Source organism: Pseudophryne corroboree, chromosome 6, assembly GCF_028390025.1.
Source record: "Pseudophryne corroboree isolate aPseCor3 chromosome 6, aPseCor3.hap2, whole genome shotgun sequence".
NCBI lineage: Eukaryota > Metazoa > Chordata > Amphibia > Anura > Myobatrachidae > Pseudophryne > Pseudophryne corroboree.
Window position 1 is genome coordinate 811,183,655 of NC_086449.1, and position 24,168 is coordinate 811,207,822.

Sequence of the window (24,168 nt, forward strand, 5' to 3'; positions counted from 1 at the left end):
CTCGGAATGACCACCTAGGGCCCATACGGTGCTATGCATGTGTGATTCATATGTTCATTATTGGGCAAGATGCATGTTTTTGCATGCCTGAGGCTGTACTAGGGCGGGATGTGTATATAGGCTTTGGGAGCCCAGTATGCCCGCGCCTGACAAACTTTACTCATTTAATATCCGCAGTATTTTCTTTTAAGTTCGGGTCCTCGCACCTTCATTGCAAGCAAAGGACCGGGAAGAGAAAAATGAAGACAAACTTTGTTTTCGTAGTTGAAGGTTTGGAAAGGAATTTGTTGAAGCTGCTTCTATTTCAGTAGGCACAATGTCAGTCTGCAGAGACAAAGGTCACTGCGATATCATTATGCCCGCCAGGGCCGGATCTAGGGGGGGGGCGAAGGGGGCGACCCCCCCCCCCTAACACAGTCATAGCCATGCCCACTTTTGAGCAGAAGAGAGCTCTCCGGGGATAGCCTGAGGCAGAACGATGTGCTGCAGCTTATACCACAGCAGCACAGAGGAGCCAGGAGAGCAAGGGTTACAGAGCATTTGCCCCTCACTTGCTGGTGTGTGGGTACTAGGGCTAATAAATACAATTACACCATAGCACAGTCACATGTACATAGAACAATCACAAAGCTCCATCTCAGTCTCACTCAAAAAGTTCAGTCAGAATTGAGAGGAGGAGGAGTTAGGATTGCAGATGGGAGGAGTTGGGCCTGTAGAGGGAGGAGTCAAGATTAAACAGTAAACCACCCCCCCTAAAGAAAAGTCTAGATCCGTCCCTGATACCCGCAGAACTTATAGACCAAGAAGAAGAAATCATTTTACTGCTTGGTAAGTTATTTAGTGTGACCTCATCCTGAATAAGCAATGTCAGTTTGGCACTGATTCATTAAATAAATGTGTATTTCGCTGCCAAGAAGCGTGGTGTTGGCAGAACATTACAGTAAGAGTGGCAACAGCTTAAATAGATAGGGTTCTGAGGCATAAATACATTAAACGGCATTAAGGAATTCATTTTATTTCTGTTTGGTTGCATCGCTTTGTAGTTCCAGGACAATAGGAGGGCCAGCTACCGAATATGTTCACGATTTAATGGGTCGGTTTTAAACAGCAAATTCAATAGTTTACTGTTAAAACTGAGAATAAAAGTTTTGCCCACAAAAATGAAAACAAATATACAGGGCGTGATGTCGGAAACAGGGGCGGGTTTGGGGCAGGCGCGTGAAGTCACACGCGGACGCTGCGATGAGGAAAAATGCGCGGGCAGTGGGGCTTCCCTTAAACAGTGATGTGATCACAATTGAATTGCTAGCCGCCAGTATGCGATTGCAAGCAGTGGCAGTTTTGCTAATTTAGGGCCTTTATTCACTTTTTATTTATTTATTGTCGAGCGCTGAATCTGCCGAAACAAATAAAATGCAGCTTTGTAAGTAGATTGTGTGGATGGGGTGTTTTCTTGTGGTCCGACCAAAACCATTGTTTACTCAATGAGAAGAGGTGTAAATGGTGGACAAAATGGAGGCACAACATTATAGAATATGGGCAATACTAAAAACAAGACAATGAAATAAAATATCCCCCCGAATTGTGAGCTTCTCAGACAACAGGCAATTTATCGGGGATTTCAGAGCCCTAAAGGGCCCTAAAGGGCCCTGCAGGGATCAACAAGATGGCCTCGCTCTTGTTCATCCTTAAAATGTCATCAGACCCTCCTGACGGTGTGAGCAGGCCACCCAAGACGTTAGTATTAGGCAGAGGGTAATTAATTACCTCAGAGTATCAGAGTTCGGGAGCAATATTACCATTCACACATGTTCCATGCACTGCACAGTAATGAGTACGCAGTAATATATAGACACCATCGTATAATTAGCTTTCCTCTCAGTGTCAATACGAGATGTTTGCTCTTTTCTATAGAGAGGAGCAGCCATATGGAACAAAGGATGTGCATACAAAGCCTTATTTGCAGAAGAAGAAAGCAAACTTTAGGGTGCGTAGTCACAGACGTTTAGCATTGGTCCCTTGTGCCTTTTCCTGCAGCGGCCGATAATCACTATATTTACGCTTGTTAGAGTAAACCAGAAACCTACATACAGCGCAGTCAGCCCTGTGGTTGGCTGCTGAGCCAATACTCATGAGAATACACGCGTCACATTCACCTGGTTAAAGGTACAGCAAAGGTACTTCAGACTGCCAAAGCATGGAACTGAGGGGTCTATTTACTAAGCCTTGGATGGAGATAAAGTCGCTGGAGATAAAATCCCAGCCAATCAGCTACTAATTGCCATGTCACAGGCTGGGTTTGAAAAATGACAGTTAGGAGCCGATTGGCTGGTACTTTGGGGGACATTTACTAAGCAGTGAAAAGAGCGGAGAAGTGAGCCAGTGGTGAAGTTGCCCATGGCAACCAATCAGCACTGAAGTAACATCTAGAATTTGCATACTATAAAATGATACAGAGCTGCTGATTGGTTGATGGGGCAACTTCTCCACTGGCTCACTTCTCCGCTCTTATCACTGCTTAGTAAATGTACCCCTTTTTTCTCCAGCAACTTTATCTCCATCCAAGGCTTAGTAAATAGATCCCTTAGTATGGCCCAACCTGCAGCCAGTCCAACGCCCTAACTAGAAATGTTACCGCCTAGCGTAAAATTAAAAAGTGCCCCTTGGCCCGCAAGTTGATTCAATATAAAGTCCCCTGATTTGCGCATAGGCATTTCCCCCCCCCCCCCCCCATCTCACAAAGCAGTTATGGCCTTGAGCCAATCAGAGCATTGTGGCGTCGACAGCAGCACAAAGTCATTTGCATGCTTAGGCACAAATAAAGTGGGAGGGCTATGCCTCCGATGTCCTGAGGGCTGGCAGTTTGAGGATGTCACAGGATGACCCTTCGGAGCGCTCTGGGCATGCTCCAGCCAGTACCTTATCTCATTCTCGGCTACCCATGAATATATATACCTGCCCAGCAGATAGGTAGCTCCATGCAGACGTGTAAGCAGAAGAAATTTGACAGCTGTAGCCCGCAGTACATGTAGCATATGTTCAGCTACGTGATGTCTGTTCCGATGTCTGTAGAGTGTGCTGTGGCCTGGAGCTGAGGCGTTCTGTTTAGCGACGCAAGGCCTCTGTCACACTGGTGCAGGAAGATGATGTTGAAGTAATGGCGTCTGCTGTAGTTACTGTATGTCCACTAGAGAAGTCCACGGAGAAGCCTTCAAAGCCTACCTGGGAATTAGGGGCAGTTGGCATCTAGACATTCCTGTGTAGTAATTGTATGCATATACTGTACTAGGTGCTTCATCGCGCCCTACGGGCGCTCTTCACACCGTCGCAAGGGGCTATGCCCCTTTAACCCTTGCATGCCTATATGGGGTTCAATATTTGTATTATATGGAGTATTACCTGCATTCCTTTGTTAGTGGTTAAATATTGCACAATGAAAGGGCGTGCGATGGTGAAGGAGGCGCAGCCCCTTGCGATGGCGTGAACAGCACCTGTAGGGCACGATGTACAGAATGAGAGGGTGCGGGGGGGACTGCGGATGGGGAAGGGTGTCTGTAGATGCTGCAGGTGGACGGGGGGCAGATGCGGGGAGGGGGAGGTGCTGCGGGTGGGGGAGAGACAGAAGAGTGGGGGCTGTAGATGGAGGAGGGGTCCGGAGGCACTGCAGGTGGGGGAGTGGCAGGTGCAGGGATGTTGCGGATGGGTGAAGGGTTCCAGAGGTGCTGTGGGATGGGAAGGGGCTGGGGTGTTGGGGGTGGGGTAGGGGGTCCAGAGGTACCGCGGTGGGTGAGAGGCAGGTGCGGGTGGTGCAGCGGACGGGGAAGGGGGTCCGGAGGCGCTGCAGGTGGTGGAGGGGCAGGTGCGGAGGTGCCATGGGTGGGTGAGGGGGGGACCGCAAATGGAGGAGGGTGTCTGCAGATGCTGTGGGTGGAGGGGGGCAGGTGTGGGGGGAGACATATATGGGGGGTGGATGGTGGAGGGGTTCTGGAGGTGCTGTGGGTGGTGGAGGGGTGGGGGAGTGGGAGCCGCTGGTGGTGTAGGGGGTCTGGAGGCCCAGAGTGTGGGGGAGGGGTGGAGTGTCGCATGTGGTGGAGGGGAAGGTGCGGAGATGTGGTGCATTGGGGAGGGGTCTGGAGGCGCTGCGGGTACTGTACCTGCCAAAAAGGTAGTTGGAGGGTATGCAGTAACAGGGCCAGGACAGGGGTGACAGGGTCAGAACAGGGGTGACGGGGCCAGGACAGAAATGACAGGGACAGGATAGGGGTGACAGGGCCAGGGTAGGGGCGGCAGGACCAGGATAGGGGTGACAGGGCCAAGATAGGGGTGACAGGGCCAGGATAAGGGTGACAGGGCCAGGACAGGGGTGACAGGGCCAGGATAAGGGTGAAAGGGCCAGGATAAGGGTGAAAGGGCCAGGATAAGGGTGACAGGGCAAGGCCAGGGGTAACAGGGCAAGGCCAGGGGTGACAGGGACATGACAGAACACAGGGCACGGGAGAGATTGGTATTAGGGACAAAACAGTGGTGACAGACAGATGTGTCTTACCGGAGTCACTGCTGCTGGCTGCTGCTGTTCCACTCCAACCTGTTGGGATCTGCTGCTGGTGGAGACTTGGCATGGCTGACTCTCTCAGGCTGGAGTCCTGCTTCCTCTGCCTTCCCGCATCCCTCCCCCCACTCCTCAGTCACACACCGCGGACCTGGCGCAGCTGCCGGGCACTGTGGTAAGGGGAGACTGGGAGTGACTGGTTAGCCCCCAGGAGACGCTGCGGCTGGAGGGAGGAGGGGGTCATAGCATGCACACGGCGCGGACCTCGCGGCTGCCGGGCACTGTGGTAAGGGGAGACTGGGAGTGACTGGTTAGCCCCCAGGAGACGCTGCGGCTGGAGGGAGGAGGGGGTCGGAGCCTGCAAGCAGCGCGGAATTCTGCAGCGCTGCCCGCCGGCTAAAGTGTGTGAAGGAGCTGGGCGCACCTCACTGCGGGCGGCAGCGCTGCAGCTAGCGGTGGGGTTGCCGGGGCTGGAGATAACAGAGGCTGTTCGGAACCTGCGTCAGAGAGACCCTGCTGAGTATGCTGATGTGGGTGGTCAAGCACACAGTGAGCCGGTGCCCGTCTGTCTGTACGGCGTACCCCCTCACACACACCCATACCTCCCAACTGTCCCGATTTTCGCGGGACAGTCCCATTTTTTCGGGTCTGTCCCACTGTCCCATCCACGGGCCGCAGTGTCCCGCGGTGGGGGCAGTTGGGAGGCTCCTGTACTCGCTGTTCTGCTTAGCATGCACACAGCGTCTATTTAGTGGAGACAGAGTGAGAGGGGGCATCAGGGGGTACGGATTAAGGGTGGGCCCAGGGGTTACGTACCCCGGGCCTCACAGTTTTAGGGGGGCCCCCAGCTGGAGTAGCTCTGTCCCAGCTTTGAAGCTCCCCCGTCCTGCCAGCAACAGCAGCAGCATTGGTGGTCATTCCGAGTTGTTTGCTCGTTAATTTTTTTTCGCAACGGAGCGATTAGTCGCTAATGCGCATGCGCAATGTCCGCAGTGCAACTGCGCCAAGTAAATTTGCTATTAAGTTAGGTATTTTACTCACGGCACTACGAGGTTTTTTCTTCGTTCTGGTGATTTGAGTGTGATTGACAGGAAGAGGGTGTTTCTGGGCGGAAACTGGCCGTTTTATGGGTGTGTGCGAAAAAACGCTGCCGTTTCTGGGAAAAACGCGGGAGTGTCTGAAGAAACGGGGGAGTGTCTGGGTGAACGCTGGGTGTGTTTGTGACGTCAAACCAGGAACGAAACTGACTGAACTGATCGCAGTGGCAGAGTAAGTCTTGAGCTACTCAGAAACTGCTAAGAAGTGTCTATTCGCAATTCTGCTAATCTTTCGTTCGCAATTTTGATAAGCTAAGATTCACTCCCAGTAGGCGGCGGCTTAGCATGTGCAAAGCTGCTAAAAGCAGCTAGCGAGCGAACAACTCGGAATGAGGGCCTTTGTGCTATAGTCATCACACACTGCTGCGTGTTGGCAGGTCTGTGGTGTAGCAGGGAGGCAGCAGCCTCCCTGCTGTCTTCTGCCTGTGCGGGTGTGTAGGGGGAAGCAACCACCCCTCTGGATTTACCCCTAGCTGAGGGGCCAAAATCCCATTTAAAAAAAAAAAAAAATCCGGAATTTGCATAAGGGGCGTGGCCACGAGGGCGCAATTAGGCCACGCCCCCAACCCACAGCAGACATAGCAATGTGATAGGGCCTCCTGTCTCAAGTGCCCTGGGCCCCCCGGACTCATAATCTGCCGCTGGGGGCATGCCAGCAGCTCACAGAGCGCTGGGCATGCCCCCTCACTGACGAAAACAGGGGCGTGGCTCGCGATCGCGGGTCCACCCGCGAAGCCACGCCCCTTTCCCGTTGGCCATGCCCCCGTTTTTGCTGTGCGTGTGTCCCTCCTGCCTGAAGAAAGCTGGGAGGTATACACCCCTGTCTGTGCCATGCCCATACCATCTGCTCCAAGTCTCCTATAGATTTGCCCAGATCTGTGACTCATTTGACTAACTCCGCCCAGTGTTTTGACTCCGCCCAGCGTTAGCAAATGAAGCACAAAGTCACAGATCTGGGCTATTATATAGGAGATGACATGGCTCCTTAAAAGATCCTACTGGGCTCCAGATTTCTGAGGTATTTTGTCAGCCCTGTTTGGGAGCCCTTCATCAGTCCACAGGGGAAGAAGCACTGAGTCCTGGTAATGACGGAAGGCCCCATCGCCGCTGAATGCTGGATGATAAATGCAGGATAGATAGGGGGCAAGACCGTACGCCGCAAATCTCATCGCTGCGGCGTAGACATGGCCTTGTGTTGTGAGCAGCTACCTGAAGGATTAAATAAAAATAAATAAAAAATAGAGCTTAAACTTACATAAGGCAGAACTAATACAGATAATACGTATTGGCACAGATTGGCACTTTGGCCTTTTCGCTTTAATTATATTTTTACACCACCTGGGTGTGTGTTTTTACGATTTCACGTTGCAGACGGTTACATACTGTCATTTCACACTTCTGCAATTATCACCTTCTATAAAAAGATCTAACTGGTAACATTCAGGGGACCTGTGAGTTCCAGAGACGCTGCGATGGAGAGGATTGTTGGAGTTTGTTACCGTCTAGGCGGAGAATTAGTGGGTAACCAGCGCCCTATTTAAGAGATATATGTCTTGCTAGTAGAGAAGCATTGCCCTTTTAAATATTGGGCAGAAACATGACCTGAAATGACGGCTTTGACAACCAAACTCTGGATAACTAAGGGGTCTATTTACTAAGCCTCAGGTGGAGATAAAGTACCAGCCAATCAGCTCCTAACTGTCATTTTTCAAACCCAGCCTGGGACATGGCAGTTAGGAGCTGATTAACTGGTACTTTATCTCCGTCCACTTTATCTCCATTCAAAGCTTAGTAAATAGACCCCTAAGCCCCATGGGGTCTGATTCTGTTGGGAGAAGAGCAAAAAACTGCAAGTACCTTTGTACCTTGGTAAGAGCGTGTCGCACTGCAGCTGGGGCAGGTGTACTGTGTGCAGAGAGATGTAGATTTGTGAGGGGTGAGTCCTAGGTGAAATCATAGATTGCAGAGTAAAAACAAAGCTTCCCGGTATTTGTGGTCCACATACAAAAACAGCCAGTATTTACCCTGCATGCAAAAATAATAAATACAGTATGTTTGCTCCCCTGGCTTGTCCGGGGCAGTCCAGGCTGTTATGTTATCAGGACCCTAAAATAACGTGATTTGGGACAATTAGCCCCGCACCCTCTAAATAATCTCAGCAATTCCGGTGTTCTCCTGATCCAGCCCACCTCACTAGAAAGCAGTGGGGATGCGGGAGAGCCACCTACTCTTCCGGGAGTGCGGGAGACTACCCAAAATATCAGAAGTCTCCCGCAACTTCCGGGAGGGCAGCCAAATATGGCGGCCGGTAGGGCTTATTTTTTCTTTAATTCTCCCCAATCCATCAAAGGGGGTTAATGCCAGCGATAACATAATTGCCTATGGGAATACGCACTTGACCGATTAAAGCTACCCCATGTGTGAGAAGTTCATTAGGCAATAACGGACCCCCCAAAAATGCGTTATTCATTAAAAAGAGCATTTCCTTTGATGCCTCCATGCTTCAAAAACATTTCCATGCTTTAAAATAATCTTGTTTTAAACTTTCTTTTATTGTTTTACATTTCTTGTTCCCTGCGGTAAGTGGAGCTGAAAATTCCGGAAAGTCTGCCTGAATTTTTAAAGCCGCAAATCAATTTAAAATGCAAAACCCGGCAATGATCGCTGCTTTACAATTGCAGGCAGGCTTGCTGGAATGGCGTCCGTGCCGGCATCTCGCAGGCTATTATCCCCCCATATCGGAACTATTAGTTTCACTGTTCCCAAGTTGGCCTACGCATGTGCCCATCTGCAGAGACAGGCCCAGCTCAGTGGTAAACTATGGCTTACCTCTCTAGGTTAGTATCAGCGGGCAGAGGCGCTTTAAGAGAGGAGGGGGCCTGTGTGCATGTTCCGATCGCAGGTCTCTGGGAACAGGGCGTCCACGCCGCGTTCCTGAAACATCCCTATCGTGCATGCGCAAATCACCGGAATATGGCCACAGCGGCCATTTTCCCTGTGATATTTGCAGCTCTGCAATAAGTATAATTAAATGGGTGCAGGTTGTGCGGTTTGTGAACCCCCTGGACCATGGGGCCCGTGTGCGATCACAGCCACCATGCCCCCGTACCACCTCTTATGCCTTGCCATGTGTGAGGCAACATGCCGCACCGCAGTATGGTGGTCATTCCGAGTTTATCGCTAGCTGCATTTGTTCGCTGTGCAGCGATCAGGCAAAAAAACGGCACTTCTGCGCATGCGTATGCGGCGCAATGCGCACGCGCGACGTACTTTTACAACGAACGATGTAGCTTCACACAGGGTCTAGCGAAGCTTTTCAGGCGCACTGGCAGCCGCAGAGTGATTGACATGAAGTGGGCGTTTCTGGGTGTCAACTGACCGTTTTCAGGGAGTGTTCGAAAAAACGCAGGCGTGCCAGGAAAAACGCAGGCGTGGCTGGGCGAACGCAGGGCGCGTTTGCGACTTCAAAACAGGAACTGAACAGTCTGAAGTTATCGCAAGCGCTGAGTAGGTATTGAGCTACTCTAAAACTGCACAAAAAAACTTTGTAGCCGCTCTGCGATCCTTTCGTTCGCACTTCTGCTAAGCTAAAATACACTCCCAGTGGGAGGCGGCATAGCGTGTGCACGGCTGCTAAAAATAGCTAGCGAATGATCAACCCTATGGACGCGGACCTGAGATAAGTCAACGCAGCGCCTTTAAAAAATGGCAATAAAATTATTATTTTGTAAACAGGGGTAATTATCTTCGTGATGAGCAGAAACAAAAAAATCAATATTCTTTTAATGACCGCTGCAATATAATAAACGCAATTACGAGCAGGTGATGTTTTCATTATTCGCATTAAGCTCCCTCGCACTAATTTGCGGATCATTTGGTTCGTTAGCTCGTTGCAGCGTTTCCTGTTCCTGCATGACACACAGCAGCGCAGGAAGCGTCAATACTCGTACACGACGTGCGCTTATATCTGGTTCTGTAGTTGTCACACAGAACAGTCCTCTGTTATTCCCGTGACCTTTAATCCCCTATTGTTTCTCAATGCTGGTTTCAATTTCCACCAAACAATGAGCCCTAATCTGCCGGTAACGTTGGATAATGGAGGCTCTCGCTGTGTATAATTAAACCTGGAACTTCTCCCGTCTTCAGTGACATTTCGCAGCTCTGACCTTTGGCTGCTGCGCCACACGGTGTCGGAGAAATTACCTCCTAATTATAGACAGCAAAGAGAATGTAGTTCTACATTTACATCTTACTCTGCGTGGTTGTAGTATTAGCATACTGCGACGGATTAGGGCCCACTGCGCTGGGAGAAGGGAAATCGCCATTTAGCTGTATGTGTAAATGAAGCACGCTACATTTTCACTACACTTGTGTTGTCTGAAATTAGGACTGCAAGTCTGACTTATAGGCCTGGTTCAGAGATGGACGGAAGTTCAATGCCGCTTGTAAGCCGCTTTGAATTTCCATCCGATTTGAAGGAGGAATATACAGGAGATATCCCTGTAGAGACGCCTGCTGCATTTAGCTGCGATCCAGGGACTGCAACCGACGTTGCAAGCTGGGATTTAACATCGCAACCATCACACAGATGACCAGCTAAATAAACCTTAGCTTGCGCAGCTGGCCAACAGAATGGGGGCTTGCGGGACCAGGAGGTCTGCGTGGTGACATGCAGACCCCTGGCTCTCCCCTCCCGGAAAAAACAGGGGCAACACCCCCCCCCCCCCCCCCGTTTCCAGGAACGGAGGCCTTTTTCTAGTAACGCTGTTTAAAAATGAATTGGAAGTCAGTATTCAAAACGAAAAATGTCTGTGAGACGGTCACCTGCACCTAGTGGGCTCGGATAGTGTTAATGAGACACGTTGCGTCAGACACACGGGCTGCGTGCGTGTTATTCACAAATGTGAAGTCACCGAGTGTCATTTTCTGAATACTTGCAGCTTTCTGTGAAATAAAGGAGAATCCTGTGCCCTGCGAAACTATGAGCTTGGGTAGACTGGCTAATGTTGACATTGTCATTCTTATTAATGTGCCCTTCAGCAATGTCTTTACATTATCAGGTCCAGTTGCATATGATTTGTGTCTTGGGTTATGACTAAGCTTTTTGTGCTCGCTGCACTGTGTCGTATCCGAAGCCAACTAAATAAAAAATAGCTGTAAGACATGGCTGAAAAGCATAAAAGGAAGCCACTATTAGCAATCTGCCTGATGACATCGCGACGGTGATATAATTCCAGGCTAAGAGCCATTGATGGGAATTGAGGGGATGACAATGCAATGTGCACCCTCTGGTACTTATCTGGTGACTGTCCGGTACGTGATTTACCTCCCATCCTATGACAGAGATCAGTGACAGACAGAGAGCTAATAGCTGTTCTGACCGGGGGGGGGGGGCATCTGGGCGATAATGCAGAGCGCTTCCCACAATGCACCTGGGCTGATATCCAAACTTCTCGCTTCACTGCAGATGTGATTGAATGCCTTCCTTACAATACACTTGTGTTGTCTCCAATGGGGAGTTTTCATCCTTTTATTTGTAACAGTAAGCGCCTATTTATGGCGGTAGGAAATGTGGAGATGGGGTTTGTAAATCACCTCCTTGGGGTCTGTTTTTACTTACCATGGTCTGCCAACTCCAATTTTACTGACTGCAGTGTTACAGCGGGATAGCGGAGACCAGAATCAGGTGATATGTACAAAGCCCGCATGGCACACAGGTCTGTGGCGTTGTGATATCTGCGGAGAGATCAGGTAATTGGCTGAATATCGCAGTGTGTGTGGCCTGAAAATGAGCCGCATAATACAATCTAAACTGACTGGATGATTACCTGGTAGGTTGCTATTTATCAATAAACATTTGCAGCAAATTCCCCGAAAACGGATAGACACAAATATTTAGTATCACCCAAATGCATGACAGGGCGGCTGCAACAGATATCGGAGCTATCTGCTGCCATGCCTCCATACCCGCCTGCAGCTGCAGCCCCCGTAGGTTCCTGAAGAAGGCGCTAGCCCGTTGTAGCCTATGAGCAACACTTTGCAGATTTAGCCGGCAAAATACCCCTCCCCAGCAATGGACGCCGAGCAAGCATGGTCAGCAGACCGAAAATGTGCAGGAGTCTCACTATCACACCAAACACATCGCAGGGACGGGCTACTATCAGAGCTCCTGTCCCTGCAGGTGTAGAATAATATATCCGGGTGGAATAAACACATACTGCAGTGCAATTCTGGGAGCTAATATCGCATCTAGATGGAACTGGGTATGTGATTATTGATAAATAGGCCCCTAAATGCAGTCGCAAAGTGACATCTATCAGCCGCAGCCCAGTCTGACCTCTCGTAAACTCGAGAGAGGATCTACAGTAACTACTGTAGGGTAGATAATAGGAGCACAACACAGCCAGCCAGATAAGGGGAAGCAGAGGGGGCACTGGTCCCAAGCCCCCCCCTTTCTCAGGGGACCCCGTACTGCTATTCACAGCTGTAAACAGGAGATGGAGGGGCTAGAGCGGGGGGATGGGGCTGCATGGCTCTATAGGAGATAGGAGGGGTTGGAGCAGACTCCAGAGTGAGAATTAAGCTGCGTACACACCTTTGGATGGTGCAACGCGGGGATGTAACGATACATTGCACCGTTATATGCACTAGATGGTGCTGCATGTAACAACACTGCGTCGGCTGGGACGATTCAATACGATGATTATGCAGCTTGGTTGAAAGTACCAATATCACACAATATATCATATAGGCAAGGTGAGAGAGGGGGGTGTATGGCTACAGGGGGTCAGGGGCAGAGTCGTCGCTACACGGTCGGCAAGGGTATGCAAAGTAGGGAGGCGACGGGCTGAAAAGGCGCTCTTCCTGCTCTGCTGCTGGCTGCCGCTGCGCCTGTCAAACTGGATGACACGCAGCAGCTCCGGCAGCATGTAGTGCATTAGTGTGGCTTCCTGTGTCAGCTCTCTTGAAGAGGCAGCTCTTCCTGTTTAAGTACCGCACTCCCCCATCTCTCCCCTTCCCTCCTGTGGGCATGTTATGTGTTAAAGGGTGCTACTACTGTGGACATTATGTGTAGCACTACTGCTGTGGGCATTATGTGTAAGGGGCACTACTACTAACTGTGAGCATTATGTGTGGCCATAGCTAGATTAAGGGGTGATGTAGGGCATACTGTACTCCGGGCCTCCCTCTGTCAGGGGGCCCCCCAGCCATAGCTCACTAGCTTTCCCTCTTATGCAGCAGCAGAATCAGGAGCCAGAATGTGATCAGGGCAGTATGCAGTGCAGGCAGAGACACAGCAGTATCAGATTTCATGAACTATCAGTGGAGCTTCCCAACCAGAGAAGAAATAGGAGGGTGGATAGAGCTGTTGAAATAGGAGGGTGGATAGAGCTGTTAGTGACACAGGGTAGGATCCCTGCGTCACTTACAGCCCTCTCCTCACCTGGGTGTCTGAGTCCTGTGTAATTTGTAACTTGTTATCTAATGAGGGTCTAGAGAGAGAGAGACACACACACACACACACACACACACACACACACACACACACACACACACACACACACACACACACACACACACACACAGTCCTCCTGAGCCCTGTCCCAGTGTGTAAGTAGTACAGAGGCTGCTGCTATTTTTGCATGTGACAAGATAAATTAGAGATTTAATTTTTCTATGTGTATTTTTAAGGTTGTTTAAGTTATCTTTGTTCCACTACAAGAGCATTTTATAAAATAGTTGTCTTTCAATTAGGTGTTTAGTTTAAATCTAATATACACCATTGGGCTAAAATTAATATATACAATCCATACATCCAAACATGACCCGTCCAGGAGGGCCAAATCCTCTCTACCTGGACTTCCTTCTTAATTTATGATTGGAATCACCTGTGTTGAAACACCTTTCTTATCAATTAAATAGACCAACACAGGTAACACCAATCATATATTAAGAGGGAAGGCCAGGTAGAAAGAATTTTGTCCCTCCTGGAATGGGTCATGTTGGGAGGTATGCACAATCTTATACACAGCCCCCCCCCCCTTCCACCGGGGCCCCCCTGTCTAAAGTGCCCCAGGCATCCCCCAAGGTTTAATCCAGCCCTGTATGTGGCATCACTACTGTGGGCGTTATGTGTAAGGGGCACTACTACTTCGGGTGTTATGTGTGGCACTACTACTGTGGGCATTATATATAAGGGGCACTACTACTGTGGGCATTATGAATGGCACTACTACTGTGGGCATTATGTGTAAAAAGCACTACTACTGTGAGTGTTATGTGTAAAAGGCACTACTAGTCTGTGGGCATTGTATGTGGCACTACTACTGTGAGTGTTATGTGTAAAAGGCACTACAAGTTTGTGGGCATTGTATATGGCACTACTACTGTGGGCGTTATATGTAAGGGGCACTACTACTGTGAGCATTATGTGTAAAAAAACACTACTACTGTGAGTGTTATATGTAAAAAGGTACTACTAGTTTGTGGGCATTATATGTGGCACTATTACTGTGAGTGTTATGTGTAAAAGTCACTGCTAGTTTGTGGGCATTACATGTGGCACTACTACTGTGAGTGTTATGTGTAAAAGGCACTACTAGTTTGGGCATTATATGTGGCACTATTACTGTGGACGTTATGTGTACTACTGTGGGCGTTATGTGCTACACTGTGGGCATTATGTGTAGCACTACTACTGTGGGCATTATGCGTAAGGGGCACTACTGTGGGCATTGTGTATAAGGGGTAGTACTGTGTAGCATAACTTGTATAAGGTTTACTACTGTGTGATGTAACGTGATTAAGGAGTACTACTGTGTGACGTAACATGATTAAGCAGTACTACTGTGTGATGTAACATGATTAAGCAGTACTACTGTGTGACGTAACATGATTAAGCAGTACTACTGTGTGACGTAACATGATTAAGCAGTACTACTGTGTGATGTAACATGATTAAGCAGCACTACTGTGTGACGTAATGTGATTAAGCAGTACTACTGTGTGACGTAACATGATTAAGCAGTACTACTGTGTGACGTAATGTGATTAAGGAGCACTACTGTGTGATGTAATGTGATTAAGGAGCACTACTATACGGTGCAAAATGAATCAGAGGCACTGCGTGTGGTATAATATGAATACGATTGTGCTACTGTGTGGCGTAATTTCAATTGGGAGTACTATTGTGTGGCCACCCGCCTCCCTTGTGAGACCACACCCCTTTATGCTGTCCCTTTTTTTAACTTTTGGGAGGGCACAAGGTTATTGTTTGCAATCAAACACTCTTGCACTGGCTTTGGTCAGGGGACACAATATTGTGTGCCTCAGTCTGTGTCTCTGTGTGACCCTGTATTAGGGATGGCCATAGGTGAGTTAACCATTGATGGATAACATGGATGGTGTGAAACCATCTGGAAGGGAACCATCAATGGTTTCACCCATCGATGGTCACACCTGCTTTAGTGTACCACGAGCTGAGGGCCAAACAGAGCTGGGGGCAGAGCTAGGCTTTGTGTCCTGACACCTTGGAAAAAAATAAATATATATATATATATATATATATATATTCAGTTGCTCTGTAACATCAGTGGTGAGAAACCATCTGGTTCTCCCCTATCAATAGTAAAAGTAGTTAACATCGGTCATAGACCATCAAATATTTCAAATCCTCGATGATCGATGGCCATACATACCCTGTATGTGTCTGCAGACCCCGTGTGTCTGTCTTATCCTGTATGTGTATCGCTGTCTGTGTCTGACCCTGTCTGACCCCATGTGTGTCTGTGTGACTGAAGATTGGAGGCAGCAGGAAGCCACAGACTGAGAGTTATATAGTGGGAGGAGCATGGTCTACCAGCAGCACAGAGTATGTCAGGAGATGAATGATGTGTCAGTGAGGACAGGGCTGCATGTGATAGGGATAGTGACATGATGTGAGGAGAGGAATGGATACAGCAGGAAGCCACAGACTGAGAGTTATATAGTGGGAGGAGTAGGGTCCCCAGCAGCACAGAGTATATCAGGAGATGAGTGATGTGTAAGTGAGGACAGGGCTGCATGTGACAGGGGCAGTGACATGATGTGAGGAGGGGAATGGAGGCAGCAGGAAGCCACAGACTGAGAGTTATATAGTGGGAGGAGCAGGGTCCCCCAGTAGCACAGAGTATATCAGGAGATGAGTGATGTGTCAGGACAGGGCTGCATGTGACAGGGGCAGTGACATGATGTGAGGAGGGGAATGGAGGCAGCAGTAAGCCACAGACTGAGAGTTATATAGTGGGAGGAGTAGGGTCCCCAGCAGCACAGAGTATATCAGGAGATGAGTGATGTGTAAGTGAGGACAGGGCTGCATGTGATAGGGATAGTGACATGATGTGAGGAGAGGAATGGATACAGCAGGAAGCCACAGACTGAGAGTTATATAGTGGGAGGAGCAGGGTCCCCAGCAGCACAGAGTGTATCAGGAGATGAGGGATGTGTCAGTGAGGACAGGGCTGCATGTGACAGGGGCAGTGACATGATGTGAGGAGGGGAATGGAGGCAGCAGGAAGCCACAGACTGAGAGTTATATAGTGGGAGGAGTAGGGTCCCCAGCAGAACAGAGTATATCAGGAGATGAGTGATGTGTAAGTGAGGACAGGGCTGCATGTGATAGGGATAGTGACATGATGTGAGGAGAGGAATGGATACAGCAGGAAGCCACAGACTGAGAGTTATATAGTGGGAGGAGCAGGGTCCCCAGCAGCACAGAGTGTATCAGGAGATGAGGGATGTGTCAGTGAGGACAGGGCTGCATGTGACAGGGGCAGTGACATGATGTGAGGAGGGGAATGGAGGCAGCAGGAAGCCACAGACTGAGAGTTATATAGGGGGAGGAGCAGGGTCCCCAGCAGCACAGAGTGTATCAGGAGATGAGTGATGTGTCAGTGAGGACAGTGCTACATGTGACAGGGCCAGTGACATGATGTGAGGAGGGGAATGGAGGCAGCAGGAAGCCACAGACTGAGAGTTATATAGTGGGAGGAGCAGGGTCCCCCAGCAGCACAGAGTATATCAGGAGATGAGTGATGTGTCAGTGAGGACAGGGCTGCATGTGACAGGGGCAGTGACATGATGTGAGGAGGGGAATGGAGGCAGCAGGAAGCCACAGACTGAGAGTTATATAGTGGAAGGAGCAGGGTCCCCCAGCAGCACAGAGTATATCAGGAGATGAGTGATGTGTCAGTGAGGACAGGGCTGCGTGTGACAGGGGCTAATACATGATGTGAGGAGGGGAATGGAGACACATAAACAGAGGTCAACAATGAATAATGGGGGTCATTCCGACCCGTTCGCACGCAGGAGTATTTCGCTGCTGTGCGAACGGATGCGGAATGCGCATGCGCGGCGGGCGCAGTGCGCATTCACGACGTTGCCCGGCGACAGGAGTTGCCGGGTTTCGTCGCGGCTACCGACGGAAGCGGTCGCAGCGGCGACCGCTAAGAAGATTGACAGGAAGGAGGCGTGGATGGGCGGATCCAGACCGTTTGGTGCCGTTTTCAGGGAGTGGTGAGTAAAACGCAGGCGTGTCCAGGACAACGGAGGGCGGAGGTGTGACGTCAAAGCCGAGTCCATCATCGCTGGATCCATCGCACAGGGTAAGTATGTCCAGGGCTAGTCTAGTTTTGCTTGAAATTTTTTTAGCTTAGCAGAACTGCACAAGCGATCGCAGCCCTGCTAAGCTAAAATACACTCCCCCATAGGCTTGGACTGTTGATCGCAGCAGCAGCTAAAAGTTGCCGGCTGCGATCAACTCGGAATGACCACCAATGTGTGGTGATATCATGTCCTATATATACTGATGCATGAAAACAATGATTTTTAAACGCATTCATGTAAGGTAGTACATTGAAATGGAAATATAGACTTTTTTTATGAAATGTTATTAGAATTGTTTATATTTTGTTACATTTAATTTTATTGCACAATTTAATTTCCCCGTTTAAACCCATATGACCCTGATGCTATGAGGCATTCTGGTTGTGATTATGACGTCATGATGTTGTTGTTGTTTTCTTACCTAGATTGATTTAATTAGAAGCCCTGCGCTTTGCCCAGCTCCCCTAGGACAGCCCCTCCCTCTCTGGCACTATATAGTGATTTATCATTACCTAGGGGACTCGGACAGCCGGAGCTAAGTGTTCTCTACACTCTGCCTTGATGGATTTGGTTTTAGTTAATGAACAGTTGTACGTCTCATATTGTCAGGGAGCCGAGAGCGTCGTCCAGCGCCGGGAGACAAACAGCAATGTAGTAAGCCTTGGTGAGAGATAAAGTGATTGGTTGCTATGGGAAACTTCTCCACTTGATCTCCCACAAAAGCTTGATGCAACTCCCCCTGGTAAATAGGAAGCTCAACTACTGGGGTGAGCTGAGAATTAGTTGAGCAAATTAATTTTAAAAATAAAGTATTCGTAGGTCAGATTCTACAGTACCTATCATTTTACAGAGGTACTATATAAATGATTGGCTGCTGTCAGTGGTGCATGCAGGGGGGTTTCTGAGTACCTACAGATGCACCATCAGGGGCCCGCACCCTCATATTGTAATGTTGTGATTCGCATTTTGGCTCCACCCCCTGCCATACACCCACGAGGCTTAATGGCACAATTTTCCTAGCCCCGCCCCCACCAGAGCTGTTGCATTGCATCTCTCCTCTGTAGGTGTGTGTTGTAAGTGTAAAGGTGGGTACACACTAATAGATATATCTGCAGATCAACTGATCTGCAGATATATCTATGGACGGATCGGGCAGTGTGCTGTGCATACACACTGCCCCATCCGTCGGGGACTGACGTCATGAACTGGGCGGGCGTCTGCTACACGCATAGAAATATCACAAAGGCTCTGACACTGGGCCGCAGTATTCTGCGCACGCATGCTCCATGTTTCCTCCACTATCCCTGGAAATACATGTAAATGGCATACTTGCCTACACTCCCTCAGACTCCCTGAAATAGAAGCAATCTCCCTAACTCCCTGAATAGTCCTGCAATCTCCCTGGGGGGGGGGGGGGGGGGAATCACAGATACATTCAAATGGGATCATCAGTGCCATTTCCCTGCATTGGTTATAAAATACAATGGTGGTCATTCCAAGTTGATCGCTAGTTGCATTAGTTCGCTGTGCAGCGATGAGGAAAAAAAACGGCACTTCTGCGCATGCGTATGCAGCATAATGCGCACGCGCAACGTACTATTACAACGAACGATGTAGTTTCACACAGGGTCTAGCGAAGCTTTTCAGTCGCACTGCTGGCCGCAGAGTGATTGACATGATGAGGGCGTTTCTGGGTGACAACTGACCGTTTTCAGGGAGTGTTCGGAAAAACGCAGGCGTGCCAGGAAAATGTAGGCGTGCTGGGCGAACGCAGGGCGTGTTTGTGACGTCAAAACACTGAACAGTCTGAAGTCATCGCAAGCGCTGAGTAGGTATTGAGCTACTCTAAAATTGCACAAAAAAACTTTGTAGCCGCTCTGCGATCCTTTCATTCGCACTTCTGCTAAGCTAAAATACACTCCCAGAGGGCGGCGGCATAGCGTTTGCACGACTGCTAAAAACTGCTAGCGAGCGAACAACTTGGAATGACCCCCAATGATCCCTATGGCTACCTGCATTATAAATAAGGTTTCTCGTGGCCACTTACAGTATATAGAACCTCTTGTAAAGCACAATACACAAACAAATTATGCAAAGTATAAGAGTCTTTTCTTCAACAAGTAGATCTTACTAACTTTGGGGCTCATTTACATTTGGATATAAGTCATTTTCATGACACGCCTCTTAGATGTAGCAGTACACGCCCGCACTGATAGGTGTCACTTTCACATCTCCCTGAAATGCTTTTTCAAAAGTAGGCAAGTATGGTATATGGTGATTACTTCCGAAATATGCCCCTTCCCCCTAACATTATAGATACACCACTGCTCAGTATAAGCAATGCTTATATGCATATAACATATTTAAAACAAACTAGAAATACTTTGAAACATTGAAAAAACATAAAAGGTTACATGTATCCACATTTGGGGCATTCGGAACGGGTGTGGTTCATCAAATCGACAGTGTCTAGGTCGACAATGTTTAGGTCGACCACTATAGGTCGACAGTCACTAGGTCGACATGGATGGAAAGTCGACAGGGTTTCTAGGTCGACATGTGCTAGGTCGACAGGTCTAAAGGTCGACATGAGGATTTTTTGATTTTTTTTGGTGTCGTCTTCTTCGTAGAGTGACCGGGATCCCAAATTAGTGCACCGCGTCCCCTCGCATGGTGCCTTCGCTCGGCACACTTTACCGTTCCAATCGTAGTCCACGTGGATCGTTAAGTATGAAAAAATTCAAAAAAAGAAAAAAAATGTGAAAAACTCATGTTGACCTTTAGACCTGTCGACCTAGCACATGTCGACCTAGAAACCCTGTCGACCTTCCATCCATGTCGACCTAGTGACTGTCGACCTATAGTGGTCGACCTAAACATTGTCGACCTAGACACTGTCGATCTTCAGACCGGATCCCATTCGGAACATATTTACATGCTTTGGATAACTTGATGCAGTACACATTTACCAACCTGCAGGAAGGTGGAGAAATGACAACGGATGTGTATGTGCTTTGTTCTAGCGGTAATGGCAGTGAGCCCTAAAAGCTTACGTCTACTGTAATAAAATATGAAATATTAATGAACTGCAAGACATAAATAGCATTATGCATTATCAATTACTTACCATACAGTAACCATTCCCCTGTTACAGTCTATAAGGGGTCTATGTACTAAGCTTTGGAGAGTGATAAAGTAGAACAAGATATAAAAAAGGGGTCTATGTACTAAGACTTGTAGAGTGATAACGTGGACAGAGATAAAATACCAGCCAATCAGCTCCTTTCATTTTTCAAACACAGACTGCGACATGGCAGTTAGGAGCTGATTGGCTGGTACTTTATCTCTCTCCACTTTATCTCTCTACAAAGCTTAGTACATAGTGGGTCATTCCGAGTTGATCGCTAGCTGCTGTTGTTCGCTGCGTAGCGATCAGTGGAAAAAAAACAGCTAATCTGCGCATGCGTATGCTCCGCAAAGCGCACGTGCGTCGTACGTTCCGCAATGCGTACGTGCGCCATACGGGTACAAAGTCCATTGTGGTTTTGCACTGGTTCTAGCGACGATTCCAATCGCACAGCCGGCCGCAAGGAGATTGACATGAAGTGGGCGTTTCTGGGTGTCAACTGACCGTTTTCAGGGAGTGCTCAGAAAAACGCAGGCATGGCAGAAAAAACGCAGGCGTGGCTGGGCGTTCGCTGGGCGGGTGTGTGATGTCAAAAGCCGTCCCTCCGTCGTTAGAATCAACGCACACGAAGAGTAAGTCCAGGGCTGGTCTTGTTTTGCACAAAATTATTTTGCAGGCGCTCTGCTGCACAAGCGTTCGCACTTCTGCAAAGCGAAAATACACTCCCCGGTGGGCGGCGACAATGCGTTTGCACGGCTGCTAAAAACTGCTAGCGAGCGATCAACTCGGAATGACCCCCTAGACCGCTAAGTACCAACCTATCAACTCCTAACTGCCATTTTTCAAACATAAGTTTGAAAAATGGCAGTTAGGAGTCAGTGTGTTGGTACTTTATCTCTCTCCATTTTCTCTCTCTCCAAGTACATCTCCCCCTCAATGCGGAAGTTGGAGCAGCCAGACAGACACTCCCATGACAGAGGGGACCAAACCGGGACTCAGATAGTGGATGAGCACATTAAATGAATCCTCCCTTTGCCAGGACACAATTAAAATGGGGGAAACAGGTGGAAGGCGATACATCAGTAAATACCTATTTTTTGCTGCATTTGGGACAGGCTCTGGTTGAAACACATTTACAAATTAATATCTGCAGCAATTCTCGTTTTAGTTTTAGTCAGGGACATGGCCTGTCAGAGCCCCCCCCCCCCCCCTCCCCCTCCCCCTCCCTCTGCCTCCATGTTACGCCAATAATCCTATCTATTAAGTGCTGCCCATATCCTGCCGCATACCAGAAGTCCAGCCAATTAGTTTGCTATTGACTGTGCTCTCCTGCAAACGTATCTACACGAGCAGACAGCGGCCCAGGCTCCCGCCGCTGTCAGCTCCAATTACGTGTCAAGCTGGCATCCCGCTCGGAGATTCCCCAGTGACGCGGGTAGGATATGCGCAGGGGACGGGGTGCACTGCCCAGCGGCTGAGGCCTGCGTCTCCTGTTTTTATTCCTTGTTCAAATTGCATTGATCTTAGGGCCTAATTCAGACCTGATAGCAGCAGCAAATTTGTTAGCTAATGGGCAAAACCATGGTGGGTCATTCCGAGTTGATCGTAGCTGTGCTACATTTAGCACACCTACAATCAGGCACTCAGACATGCGGGGGGATGCCCAGCACAGGGCTAGTCCGCCCCGCATGTCAGTGCCCCCCCCCCCCCGCAGAAATGCAAAAGCATCGCAAACTGCAGCGACCGATCGGGTCGGAATGACCCCCCATGTGCACTGCAGAGGAAGCATATGTAACATGTGCAGAGAGAGTTAGATTTGGGTGGGGTGTGTTCAAACTGAAATCTAATTTGCAGTGTAAAAATAAAGCAGCCAGTATTTACCCTGCACAGAAACAAAATAACCCACCCAAATCTAACACTCTCTGCACATGTTACATCTGCCCCACCTGCAGTGCACATGCCTTTGCCCTTTAGAGAAAGATTTTGCTGCTGCGATCAGGTCTGAATTACCCCCTTAGGCCCTTCAACATCTGAAAACTTCAGCTTTGGGGGTTCAATGGTCCTTTAAATAGAATGTATCTTTTTTTTGACAGTGTAATGTCAGTATATAGTTCCTTGGTATATACAGCAGCGCCAGAGAAATCAGTCGCGTTGGTTTTATCAGTGCGCAAACAAATAACGTTCCACGGCTAGAATCTGTTTTATGTGATTAAGGAAACGAAACAGGGTAATTCATGTAGTTGAAATGATGTGTTACAGTACAGGCTGCCGCCCACTGCGCTGTCATCTAATTACTGATAGTAACTTCATTAAAATGTTATGAGCTTTTAAAAATAGATTCCAAACCCCCTCCCGTGATGTCACTTGCTGGCTGGTATATTCTATAGAGCGGACATATACAGAGCAGCTAACTCAGTGCAGCTATAACGTCACTTGTCTGACCATAGCGCTACATATAGGCAGGGACATCTTAACGTAGAGGCACACGGGGCAGATGCCCGGGGCCCCACCATTATAGTAGGAGGGGTGGGCTTACACCCAATCAGAGCGGCCAGGCAGTATTCTCTACCTGCATCCCAACCTGCAGCCTGACAGTGAATGGCTATCAGCATGCTGATTGGTAGATGTCTGGAGCTATCCACCAATCAGAGTGCAGCATCCTCTACCTGCCTCCCAGGCTGCAGCAAGACACTGAATGGCTGTCAGCATGCTGATTGGTGGATTGCTGAAGCTATCACCAATCAGAGTGCTCACAGCCATTCACTGTATGGCACCTTGTGGAGAGATGGTACAGGACCACGGGAGCGGGATAATATGATTTTTTTTATTACTATTGTCCCCTGTAAATGGGGGAATAAGGGCCTCAGTTAACTGCTTTACCCAGGTCCTTCAAGACAGCCCTGGTTGGAGGGGCCCGCTCCAGTGCCACTTCGGCTGCTAAGAGGGACATTATCCTCTTTTACAGCGCTGCTGAAAGGGAGGGAATCTCTGCCTGTGGAGAGGCCACCTCCTTGGCCATCTCTCACTGGATTTGTCCACGCCCCCCTCAGTACCTGTGGCCACCCCTCCCTGGATTTGTTCACGCCCCCTCAGTACATGTGGCCACACCTCCCTGGATTTGTCCACACCCCCCTCAGTACCTTTGGCCCCCCCTCCCTGGATTTGTCCACCCCCCCTACCCCAGTACCTGTGGCCATCCCTCCCTGGATTTGGCCACGCCCCCCTCAGCACTGCGGTGCTTTCAGCGGCCCTGCCTGTAAACTATAATTTCTTATGGCTGCATACCATGGTGATTAGAAATAATTTTTAGTGCTTATGTACCAATACACCCTGGCCGTGACCAGGGGCATACTGAGGGTGGCTCCGGTGGAGCGCGAGCTCCTGGCGCCAAAAAACTCAGAGGATGCGCTGCCCCACTCTTCCTCTGCCTGCTATACCGCGGTCCGCTGTACAGGCAGCCGCAGAGCAGGAGGAGAAGCAGTGGGATGCACACTGACTCTGAGACTAGGTAGGGAACAGGGCAGGCCAGAGGCAACAGCAGGAGACACTGACAGCCGGCACATGCCGGAGCTCTGCCGTCCCCTTTATATATCTCACTGTCTGCTTGTAGCTGTACAGCAGGATTCCTGCTGTCCTGCTACATGACTCTCTCTCCCCGCTGCTGCAGCACCTCTTTCTGTCCCAGCTGCTACAGCACCTCTCTCTGCCTCGGCTGCTGCAGCACCTCTCTCTGCCTCGGCTGCTGCAGCACC

At 49.3% G+C, this 24,168-nt stretch overlaps 1 protein-coding gene and 1 long non-coding RNA gene across 4 annotated transcripts in view; one reads left to right on the forward strand and one right to left on the reverse strand.

The window, feature by feature from the left end:
* Window positions 1-20,348, reverse strand: part of LOC134933664 (uncharacterized) — a 45,039-nt gene extending 24,691 nt beyond the window's left edge. The window contains exons 1-2 of the long non-coding RNA XR_010179752.1: window positions 20,263-20,348; window positions 11,267-11,382 (exon numbers count right to left, since the gene is read on the reverse strand). This is a non-coding gene — a long non-coding RNA (uncharacterized LOC134933664). The remainder of the gene's footprint in view (window positions 1-11,266; window positions 11,383-20,262) is intronic.
* The window catches only part of SYN3 (synapsin III), a 346,396-nt gene that overhangs the window by 10,542 nt on the left and 311,686 nt on the right, over window positions 1-24,168 (forward strand). The gene's annotated exons all lie outside the window — the stretch shown is intronic.